The sequence below is a fragment of the Vicia villosa genome, linkage group LG4 (assembly GCF_029867415.1).
Source record: "Vicia villosa cultivar HV-30 ecotype Madison, WI linkage group LG4, Vvil1.0, whole genome shotgun sequence".
NCBI classification, from domain to species: domain Eukaryota; kingdom Viridiplantae; phylum Streptophyta; class Magnoliopsida; order Fabales; family Fabaceae; genus Vicia; species Vicia villosa.
The window spans coordinates 36,154,556-36,166,782 of NC_081183.1; the positions used below are offsets into that span (position 1 = coordinate 36,154,556).

The following is a 12,227-nucleotide window of genomic DNA, read 5'->3' on the forward strand; positions in this document are numbered from 1 at the left end:
ATAGAAGGAAAATACTGAAGGTTGGTTTTACATTTTTAATGAGTGATTAGACTGCGGTTCGTTTTTCAAAGTGAGAAGTTATTGCCTCCGCCGTTTCCCGCCCTTGGAAGTTGAGAAGTAATCATTAAACTGATGCACGCACGTCTTAAAAACCGACGTTTTGGAGAAAATGACGTCACTTTTAATAATGATTATGGCTAGAAGAAGTGGAAACGTCAAGTCTAGAGGCAAGAGTGTTGCGAAGGATGTTCAGGTTTTACATGTTGCATTTAATAAAAGCACTATAGGAAATCTAAAGATATATTTGGCAGAAAATTGAAAGATTTGTTAAAATTAATGCAAGCAAATATTATAGATAGAAATGGGAGTCAGGCGTACAAATATTATATGTCTCGATTACAAAATAAAAATCCAACAAATGAAACAAGATGGAAGACATCTAGCTAAAGTCCTCAGGGAGATCCCTTTTGATCTTCAGATATGGAGTTTCCCATGAGGACATTCGAAGTTCAATTAGTGCCCTTTGCTTCTTCAACTTTTCGATCTCTGGCACTAACTTCTGTGCAGTCTCGAAATGTTTGATTCCTGACTGCACCACTTCGAGCAAATCTTGTTGATTAGATTCTTGGAGGGCTGCTTGGCTACTTTCAGCTTCCTTTATCTTGCCCTCGAGCGTTTTTATTTCTTGTTTCCAGGAGCTGATTTTCTTCTCATATTCATCAATGGCTTTTTGATTCGCCGAATGTTTAAGCTTGAGGGCTTCACCTTGTTTTGTGGCTTCCACAGCAGAATTCCATGAAGAGTCATGAGAGGCCACTATCTCAGATAATTCTTTCTCGACATTTTGCTTTCGAAGAATGTTAGCTTGGAGTTGTTCAAGGAGAGAGCCTAGCAGAACAATCATCTCTGAGACTTCTGGGGAAACTTGAAGCAAATCTACTTTCTTTAAAAGTTGATTTAAGTTGTAGCTTTTAACAGGGTCCCGGTTGAGAACATCTACAAGATTAACCCCAAAGAATCTCTCTTTTATTTGTCGAAGAAGATTAGGAGTATCTTCCTTGTCACTAGAATCTGCAGTTACAGCTGGAGAGACATCAGGCTCCGAAAGTGAAGAAGTATTCACATTCATGATAGCCTTTAGGAACCCAAGAGTATCAGTTTGTTTAAGTTGTTCAAGCTCCGAAGGAGTAGGCTTCGTAGGGGCAGGCGTCGAAGTTGTCTCAGGAATAGTTTCTACATCGGGAGTCGAAGTTCCTTGAGAGATTGGTCTTTCTGGTTGAGAAATCTCCTCCATGGCATCTTTCTCCGATGCAGAATCTTCGTTGCCATGTGATTGCTGGTTCACATTGTCGCTGCCGGAGAACGGATGATCCTCTTCCAAATCTTTGCCTTGATGAGTAGGTGGGGATTCGTCAGTAGATTGGCTTTCTTCGATTGGCTCATTAGACAATATAGTGGCAATTGGCCTAACGTCTTCGAAGACTGGTGAGAGAACATGGGTTCTAGCTTGAGAAGTATCTGTTTCGAACGAAGCCAAGTTAATCGTGAGGTTAAGCCTTCGAAAGTTTTAATTGACGAAAGATGAAATTTAACAATTACCATAAAGTTTATCAACATCAATGGTGAGGCCAGGGTCTTTGAAACCAGAAGTAGCAGTGCCAGCATCATCCTGCAATAACAAGGTAGAATGCCAGTGCAATTAGTTAGTTAAAATTACAAGATAATATGTAAGACAAACGCAAGATACCTTGGGTGGATTATTGTCTGGGCTTGAGTTATGACTTTCCAAAACAAGAGCATTGCTGGCAGTCTTCAAAGGAGACTCTTCAGAAGACGCCTTATTGCCAGGAGAAGCAGCTTTTGAAGGACTTGCCTTTTTCCCTTTTCTTGAAGGGGTAACAGCTTTGTGTTTCTTTTTATGTCCTTGTCTAGTTTGAGGAGGAGATTTGTCTTCACCATCTGAGGCATTGGTCGAAGAAGCTTTACGCTTCGAACCCGTTGGGGGTTTCGAGCTCTGGAAAGTGAAAGATGAGAAAGATGAGTACCAATCACAGAATTGTACAAGATTGAGAGTATGAGATAAGTATTTACCGTGGGCTTCTTATCCGTGACGATCGAATCACTTTCGTTTGGTTTGTCGCTTTTAGATGTCTCAGACTCTTTTGGGGCAGAAGCTTCTTTAATCTTCCTCCTTCGTGCAACAGCTGTAGTTGAGACTGAAATCAGTATATCAGTAAAAGAAAAGAAAAGTCAGTCGAAAAAGATTATCTTAATTCAAACCTTCAGGTATTGGAGTCAGGACACGGACATGTTTAAGATCTATATGAAGATGTCCTTTGAAAGTATCCAAGGTATGCTTAGTCGGGACCACTCGTTCAGCGCGTTTTTTAGTACTCTCTCGAAGAATTTTGAGAGCATTCCCACACACAAACCAGTCTGGGAAAGGAGGACTTAGAGCCACACCAAAATCAGCACTTGGTAGTGGAGGGAATTTTGGAGGATGAAGTTTGAAAGCCACTTCATAACGTAGTTCTGGTCGAACATACGAGGGCAATTTCAATTTATTTAGTTTGGTGGAAAACTTTTCGCGCAAAGTGACTGCAGCCTCACGAACGGTCCGACTAAGATCATCAGGCCTATAGATAGTTTCAAAGAACTTTTGAAAAGCTTGGATTTCTTTAATATGAGTTGAAGTACCTTTTTTGAAGTTCTCCTGCACATCAGTGAAAGCTGCGGTTAGTTCTTGAGCAAGGCTATCAGCATCAAAAATTTGAGAGCTATAATACTCTGTCCACCATTGATGGAAATCTGGTGTAGAGTAGAAAGAAGGTTCGAAAGGAATAGGAGAAAGGTTGGTGACGCCACTATATTTGTTGATTTTTTGTTCACATTCTTCTTCAGTCAAATACAAAGTGTGGAAACACATATGGTTCCTTTTCTCATATAAGCACTTGGGTGTTATTTGAGTTAGCCCAAACTGCCTCGAGACCAAATTTGGTTGATAGCACATGAGGGTACATTGACCTTTCGACGGTCGAAGACGTTGGGAAAGCAACCTTGGAGTCAGGAAGGCTTCCCAAATTTCCATGGATTCAGTTTGCTGATCTTGAGATGTTGGTGGAAATTTTCGAGTAAACCATTCAGGACCTATTATTCTGTGTACAAATGGGGCCATGGAAGGATCGAACTGATCACGCCGAGCAAACATCATTGAATACGCCAAGAAATGTTCATGAAGCTTTCCCATTTCCTCTTTTGGAGTTAGGTAAGCTAACCTGGTCCCTTCTATAGTTCGATTTTTGATTGTGCTATCTTCCTCATTGACATCTCCTCGAAAAGGAAGATAAGTTTCGAATGTGGCATTGAGCCACAGTTGCAATAACCAAAAAGGACCAGCATAAAGTAAACTGCCAGATTTGAAATTCTTGGTAAGATTCGCAGCTTCACTAAGGTTTTCGTAAAGAGACCCTAGAAGTAGTTGGCTGAGGTTGAGTTTTCTACCAGCATGCAACTGATTAGCCATGCAAAGGTACCTCTTTGCAACCTGGATAGATATTGAGCAGAAGGCGCACCGTGAAAGCCATAATGCTAGAAAAGCAATATGCTCTTCGTCAGATACTGTCGCTTCGGCGGTAATATGGTGTTTCTGGATGAATGCCGTGTAAGTAACTTGCGAATCGTTGAAACCTATAGTGTCATTATCCATGTCATTGGGATCAAAGGTTTCGCCAGTTGGTCGAAGTCCCGTAATAGCAGCCACATCAAAAAGCGTGGGGGTAACCATTCCACAGGGAAGATGGAAGGTATTGTGAGAAGCATCCCAGAAATGAACCGCTGCTACTAACATGGGTTGGTTGTATTCTAAACCTGTTTTTGACAGTTGGATCAAATCGTATATCCCTAACGATTTCCAAAAGGATCCTTTTTGTTTCTCTACCTTTTCTAGCCAAGCATAATACAAATCAGGATCTTTGGCTAAAGGAAATGACCTAAACACTTTTACAGAATTGGTCATATAGTTTAACCTAATTTTGGCTAAAGCTAAAGGGGTTGCAGTTGAAGTTTCCTCTACATTAGTAGATTTGCCTAAAGGAGAACGACCGTCTTCATCTATCCTAACTTTGCTAACTATGGGTCTAGTTTTATAGTAAGCAGGGAAAAACTTATTCACGGATTGGATATTTTCACTCGGTAACGGACCCATAAAAGCAAGAGTTTTTCCAGAAAGATCAAAAGGTATGATTACCTGGGAAGCGTAGATTGCGCGTATTTCTTCAGTATTAGGGTTTGGAACGAACTCTCGTCCCCCAGAACATGTTGTTGATTGGAGCTTCACAGCGGGTTGAAGAACATTTGAAGATGAAGCCATGGAGGAGTTTTTGCTAAAGAGAGCAAGATTTTAGAAAGAGTGAAGATATTCTTAGTTTTCTCGGTGTAGAAGATGAATGGAAGGCGGTATAAAGGCACAAGGTCAAATATTTAAAGGTTTAACGGAAACCCTTTTAAATCTTTTGGGTAAAACCCGAGAGACACATGGCGGTTGGTGATTTAATCCAACGGCGGTTAAATAAGTTAGCCTTACTCCTAGTATATAGGAATAATGATCAGTAAGTAAGGTTAAAACGTGGGAGTGTAAGTTATGAGAAGACATCTTTGAAAATGACAAGACGTTTCGGAAACAGTGTTATCAGTGATTATGACGTTAGTCAGCAGTCTTGGAACTTTCAAGGATCATAAAAACGAAATCTTATAATGACAAGAAACGCCTATTTCTGTTAACTCTCGAAACAGGCATTTATTGGGGGCAATTTGTTAGCTGAAGATTTCGTTTCATATTGTTTGTCCTTCGAAGAGGTTGAGAATCGAAGGAAGAGATGGTTATTGATGGCCGTCCCTTAAAAAGTAAAAGAATGGCTACTGATGGTCATGCCTCGAAGATACAGACTTCTAAGTTCGTTGAAGATAGTGAACACTGAAAGACTAATGAAAGCGTATGTCTTCGGGACTTAGACAAAATTTATAAAGTATATATTTAAGTGTTACTACTTAGCGTGTTTTCATAGTGTTTTTACACTGCCACGCGTCGAAGACGGACTCAGGCGGGAAGATTTGAAATTCGAAGACAGTATCGTAACTGTCCAAATACAGATGGCTTCGCTGGAAGTTCTGATGAGAAACGTGGCAGCAGATTAGTGTAGGACCGTTAAGGTCGAAACTAGTATAAATAGGGGTCTTTATGTTAGGATTCCGTGTGTTCATTTTGTACAAATCACTCACATATTTACTCAAGTATCAAGTGTTACGAGAAAGAGTTCGCTGAGAAAATGTACGTATGACACCACCATTTTAATACATGTGTATTGTATTTCATTTTCGAATACATTTCTGAGTTACTGCATTCCATTTATTTCTTGTCATTTACATTCCTGTATCTTTATTTTACTTTCGAATTTACTTTCATGATCATTTACTTTTAAAGTCCTTAACGTTTCTGCAGTTTAAGATTCTTTATGTTTTAACAATTTTTAAGTTTCATATGTTATGTTATTTATTTTTCTTGTTGAAGTTATAATTACATATAACGAAGCAATTACCAAGATTCTTGAATCGAACAATACTCATCGAAGAGGACAAATTACGAATATGATTCAAATGAACATTGATAACAATCTTCTTGACTATGTGTCCTAGGATCAATCTAGTCGATCCTGCAAGTAACCAAATCATATTTATTATAGTTTGGAAGACTAGCGGTTGTTTACCGGAAATCACCGTAAACAGCAGGATGTAAAACTGATCGTAAAAGCACAAGTGGTACTTGTCACATTCTTGGAAATGCATTAGTATCATGGGCTTGTAAAAAACAAGCATGTGTTGCTCTTAGTACGGCCGAAGCGGAATACATAGCAGCAGGTAGTTGTTGTGCACAAGTTCTTTGGCTTAAGCAACAACTTCGTGACTACGGACTTGATCTTGGATGCATTCCTCTTCGATGCGACAATACAAGTGCTATAAATATCACAAAGAATCCGGTCATGCATTCAAGAACCAAACACATAGACATTCGACATCATTTCCTTCGCGATCATGTGCTTAAAGGAGATGTTGAAGTCACTTTTGTAGATACTCATAATCAACTTGCGGACATCTTCACCAAGCCTCTCCCAAAAGAATCGTTTTACAAAATTCGACGAGAGCTTGGAATTTTAGATGAAGGTGATGTTTAAATTCGTTCGTTATTATCATAAATCAAAGGTACACGTTTCTAACATTTTATGTGATAAAAAGTGTTTTATGAATGTTCATATATTATGCCTTGGTATTTATGTATGATATGTATGCTTTATATTTCATAAAATTAAAGATTTTGGACTTTTTTAGTCCAGGAACCGGTTCCCATGTGGGATGAACCGGTTCCCCATAATAATTTCCAGAAGCGTGGTTTTTGTGTGCTTCAGGAACCGGTTCCCATGTAGGGACGAACCGGTTCCCACGAACTTTTTTTCAGATTTTCTTTTCCTCTCTTTTGCTGTAACGTATACTTGTCTATTTTATTTTATTTTTCAGTTTTATTTGTTATATCACTTAAATGCTTTCTATCTTTTAAAATACACATTCACTCACTCACAACCACTCATTTACTCACATTCACTCTCATTCAACATTCATCTTCATCTTCTTCAAACCTTCCACCTCCGTTGTCAACCAAAATAAAACCTCACTATCTCACCATAACTCTCAAAATTAAAACACCCACTACCTCAAAACTCTATATAATCCTCCATTCTTACACATATCTCACTCAAATCCTCCTCCACTCACCAAATCCGAAAATCCCAACTTAAACCCTAACTCTCAACTCCTTTCAACAATGGCACCCAAAGTTTCAAGAAGTGCAAAGGGAAAGAATAAGATTGGAGAGACAAGTGAAGATCCTCAAGAGTTCCAACCAACTGTCAAGAGTCGGAGACTCACATTCAACATTCGTAGTCGGAAACTCCTTCCGGCTAAGTACGGTAAACTTCATGATTTCCCAACTCATAGCTTTAATTTAAATGCTAGGTTAGCTAATGCCGGTGTTGCAAATTTTGTGAGTGATCAGGGAGACTATTACCCGGATTTGGTTAGGGAATTTTACCATAACCTTAAGATAGTGACCAATGATTTTGATGAGTTCACTTTGGTATCCGAAGTTTCAAGAAAAGAGATTTGCTTAGATGTTGAGGATTTTGGGAAACTATTAGGAATTCCATATGAGGGTTTAGTGCTCCTTCAAGGTAACATTCTGGAGGATTGGCAACCGTATAGTAAGATTGATGTTTTTGTGGATATGTGCCGACCAACTCAACGCGACACAGTTCGCCAACAGCTTGCTACCAAGTTTAACATGTTTGGTTCAAGCTTATCGGTGAGTGATAGGATGCTCCATCTTATCATTGCTTATGTTTTATTTCCAAAGAATTCTAACCATTCCAGGGTCAATGAGTTCGAGTTGATGGTTTTGCTTGCTCTAAGACGTGGCATTGAAGTCAATTGGGCGCTTTCAATTATGCGCCACATGCAGCTCATGGCTTCCCTTAAAGGAGGCTTACCTTATGCAAGGGCCATCTCTCATATTGTTCGGAATGCTGGTGTTCTCCTCCAAAGGGAACCGAAGAAAAATATGGATGAACAAGAGTGTGCTATCACCACCGCTACCGCTCTTAAAAATACAGGAATTGTTACGGATCGTGAAGGTAGATTTTTCTACAAAGTTGATTTCGAACCGGCCGTGCCTCAAATCCCTCAACCTCCCGAAGGTGGATATACAATGGAGATGATGTTTGACAAGCTTTGCTCCATTCAAACATCTATTGATAACAACAAGCGGGAGAACAACTATGAGCATAACCTTATGAGAAGACAAATGCGGGAAATTCAACGGACTCAAAGGCGGATCTTGGCTCATTATGAGGGAGAGGAAGAAAGTGAAGAAGATGATGAACAAGATGATGATGATGAAGAGCAAATGGATGAAAGTGATTGAATTATGTGCTCTTTATTATTATTATGCTCTCTTTTATTGTTGGTTTTTCTTTATGTTTTAGACATTGTTCCCTTTATGTTTCGTGATGTTTAGGATTATTTATGTTTATGTTGTACTCGTAAAAAACTACGTTTCGTATTGTTTAATCGTGTTATGTTTATTTCGATTTGTGTTATATTTGTGATATTTCACCTTGTGTTTTTATTTCCTATCAACTTTCTCTTTTTCCCCATCCTTTTTGATAATAACAAAGGGGGAGAAGAATATGCATGTGTTTTGTGTTGTTTTGTTTCAAAGAAAAAATGTAGGCCATTGTTAACATTAACAAAAGAAACTCATCACCATAAATCAAAAGAAGGAATCATGGATTTAGGGGGAGTCTCTAACATAGGGGGAGTCTTGCATTGTTCAACATAATTTCAAAAGCACAAAACAATTTTTTCAAAACATTTTCAAGACTTGGTTGTCATCATCAAAAAGGGGGAGAATGTAAATGCAAGCTTCTCAAGCATAGTTTGTTTTGATGAAGACAATTTGGACATCAAGCTTTCATAAAAGGATGTGCAAAAAGTAGTTCAAGTTTTAAGCAAGAAACACATCATTTCAGAGTCTTGAAGAAACAATAAAGATTCAAGGATCAAGCTAAAACGGCAAAGGTACAAACAATACTCACTTTGACATATAATTGTTCACAAATATATTTTCATGCATATCATAAAAATACTACAAAGTGTCATCCCTCAAAAGTTCTTTAAAAACCTTTTTCAAAGTTAAAAATCAAAATAAAGGTTTTAGGAACCGGGTTGTCCCTATGGGGGAACCGGTTCCCAGCATTCTCAGTTTTCAGCATTCTGTGGTTTACTATGGGGAACCGGGTTGTCCCTAGGCAGGAACCGGTTCCTCAGTTCAAAATTTGAATTTTTCTGCTGTAACGTTCAGCAGGAACCGGGTTGTCTCAGGCAGGAACCGGTTCCTACTGAACCAGTGTGTTTTTCCATTGCATGATTTCATTCAAACGAATTTGTTTTCATACCACTTAATCAATGCATTGCTTCATGGAAAAATAACCATTCAAAGAGGTGTTTAGCACATTATATATACTACATCTTTCATAATCATTAATCACCTTCTTCATTAACAATTCATAACTTTCATAAATCTTCATCTTTCAATATTTCCAAGTGTTCATCAAATTCTTACTTTCAAGTGAAACTTTCTATACACATTTTCATTGAGAAATTCATTCAAAGTTTCATGCATACATTGTGAACACTTATATCCATTTTGAGAATTGTTTATTTGAAGAAGAAGATCAATTCAAGATTGATAGTGCTATACAAACTTCATCTAAATCTCTTGTAAAAATTCAAAGAAAATTATTTCCTTACTATCCAGGATTGTTGGAAGTAAGTGGTGTGTTTGAAGAGGATTGTTCTTCATCCACATTAGTGTTGATTGATTTTAAAGGTGTTAAGAACCTTTGATCACCCTATAGGTTAGATAGTAGGCATAGGCTTGTACAATAATTCTAACTATAGTGAAATCTCTTTCGTGTTTGAAAGGGGACTGGAGTACTCTCGGATTGTGAGGGGAACCAGTATATATCGTTGTGTTCTTTATCTTTTTGCTTTTATCGCTTTCATCACCATTACCAAGAAAAAGATAAAAACCATCAAAAGCCGTCAAACACTTAACCAAAAATCAGAAAAGACTTTCTCATAAAACCGATTAATTTTTGAAAACCTAATTCACCCCCCCCTCTTAGGCGCACTTCATACTTACATATTTGGCCAAATTAATTTTTATTATTATTATTAAATTATTAAGAATACAATTAAATGTTAAGACATCAAAATTTATGCAAGAGGAAAGAGTTGAACCCAGGTTACCCACCTCATTACAAGTAACTATACTGCTAGACCATAAGCTATATATGAATAATATCTCCACTTGTATTTATATGTTATATTGTAAAACGTAACAATTTAATTAAATATAAAATTGATGTATTAATTAGATATATTTAATATTTACTTTCAATCATTAATAAGACATATTTCTATTTTCAGTTTATTATTAATAAATATTAAAATATATTTATTTTTTAGTTTAATATATTTAATATTAGTTTTATTTACGTTCAAATAAAAGGAAATATTAAGAAACTAAAATATATAAATTAAATATAAAAAACATAAAAAAGACAAAGTGGTGAATAAATATTAAAATATTAAAATATATTTATTTCCAGTTTAATATAATAACGTTAATTAATTTTTAGTGTACTATAATAATAAACTAAAATTAAACTGGAATTAATTTTACTGTAGCATTATTAACTTTTTAATTGTTTTTAAAATATTATTTATTATCTCTTAAAATTTTAATTGTTTTTAATATTTCAATTAAAAATAATTAATATATTAAACATAAAAGTATTATATTTAAATATTTCAGTTTATTATATTTACGTTCAATTAATAAACTGAAATTATATTTCAATTATTTTCAATTTATTATTATTTTATTATTGTTAGTATTTAAATAGTAAATATTAAAATTGTTTGTTTAATAACGTTTATATATAATATATTTGAAAATTATATTTATTTATAGAAATAATACTTTCAGTTTAATATATGGTTAAATAATAAATTTGGGTTGAATAATACTTATGGTTGAAAAAATACTTTCAGTTTAATATATGGTTAAATAATAAATTTGGGTTGAATAATACTTATGGTTGAAAAAATATTTTCAGTTTAATATATGGTTGAATAATATCTATGTAAGATATAGATATTGATGCAGTTAATAGATAAGGAAATTAAATAGCTTAGTTGGCTAGGATGGTGTGGGAGGTCTTGGGTTAAAGCCTCACATGAGACAGTTTTTTAAGAATTATTAAATATATATTTTGAATGTTAACAATGTAATAATAATAGTATAAATAAAATTAAAATAAATAAAAAATAAAGGGTTACTATGTGGAATTAAAAAGAATTTAAAATAAAAAAAATTAAATTCCACGTTAGCCTATAGTATTCCACGTCATAATATAATAATTAAATAATTAAAAAAATAGCGCCACATCACCATTTTTGTTGACCAAATTCAATGAGGGGGTAAAATAGAAGAATCTACAAATGGCAGGGACGATATCTGTGTTTTTTTTACAGGGTTGTTTTTCGGATTCGCCCCAAATAGCAGGGGGCAAAATAGGGTTTAACCCTAATAAAAATACTAAACTAAACAAAAATATCTATCCTAATTAACATTAAACTATATATTTAAAACTAAGTATTTTATAAATGAAATTAAACTAAAAATAAAATACATATTTTTTTAAAATGATAAAATATAAAACAACATCTATAAATTGTCTAAAAATAAAAAATTAAACAAATGGTAATTTGAATAAAAATGTGTAAAAATGCGAAATGCATGTTGTTTTTGTTGACTTTAATAAAAAGCCAATTTTTTTCAAGTTATGCAAAAAAAATGCGATGAATGAATCATGAACGCACACGAAATACGAATGTGGCAAACCTAAACGAACGAAATGCATAGGGCAAAAATTGGGGTATGACACCAGCGCATGAGGAGCTCTTGGAGAATCAGCAGGCCGAGGATGACCACGCCACTGATCTCTCGCCGATATGCTAGTAGATACAGATGATTGGACAAGAGGCATTGGATAGAGAGATCATTCAGGAGGACGGTGCAAAGGCAGTTGCAATAGTGCAGAGGATGGTTAGTGAGGCATCCAGTGCGGCGGCGTATAGGAGGCGGAGGAGGTCGCAGGGGGTTAGGATTAGAAATACTCAGTAGTAGTAGTAGTAACCCGTGTTTATGACTTTTATTTGGTGTTGTAATATTTCTACATTTTGCACTTATCAGAACACAGATTACTATTTTTTGATATTTTAATTGAGTCTACGTTCTTTTTAGGCTATATTACAGTTTTAGTCCCCCTGTTTTGGTATTTTCACGATTTTGGTCCCCCTATTTTCTTTTTAAACAGTTTTAGTCCCCCATCCCAATTTTATTCATAAACAGTGCATGATCCGTACATGAACAGTACATGACCGTACATGAACAGTACATGACTAGTTGGTTCAAAATTGAGATGGGGGACCAAAACTGTTTAAAAAGAAAATAGGGGGACCAAAATCGTGAAAATGTCAAAACAGAGGGACCA

General features: G+C 35.7%; 1 long non-coding RNA gene across 1 annotated transcript; it reads right to left on the reverse strand.

The window, feature by feature from the left end:
* Positions 1 to 1,167: 1,167 nt before the first annotated feature.
* On the reverse strand, positions 1,168 to 2,242 carry LOC131599057 (uncharacterized). Its single transcript, XR_009282525.1, has 3 exons — positions 2,092 to 2,242; positions 1,748 to 2,014; positions 1,168 to 1,669 (listed from the first exon to the last, which is right to left on the reverse strand). It is a non-coding gene; the product is annotated as an uncharacterized LOC131599057 (long non-coding RNA).
* Between the last annotated feature and the right edge of the window lie 9,985 nt (positions 2,243 to 12,227).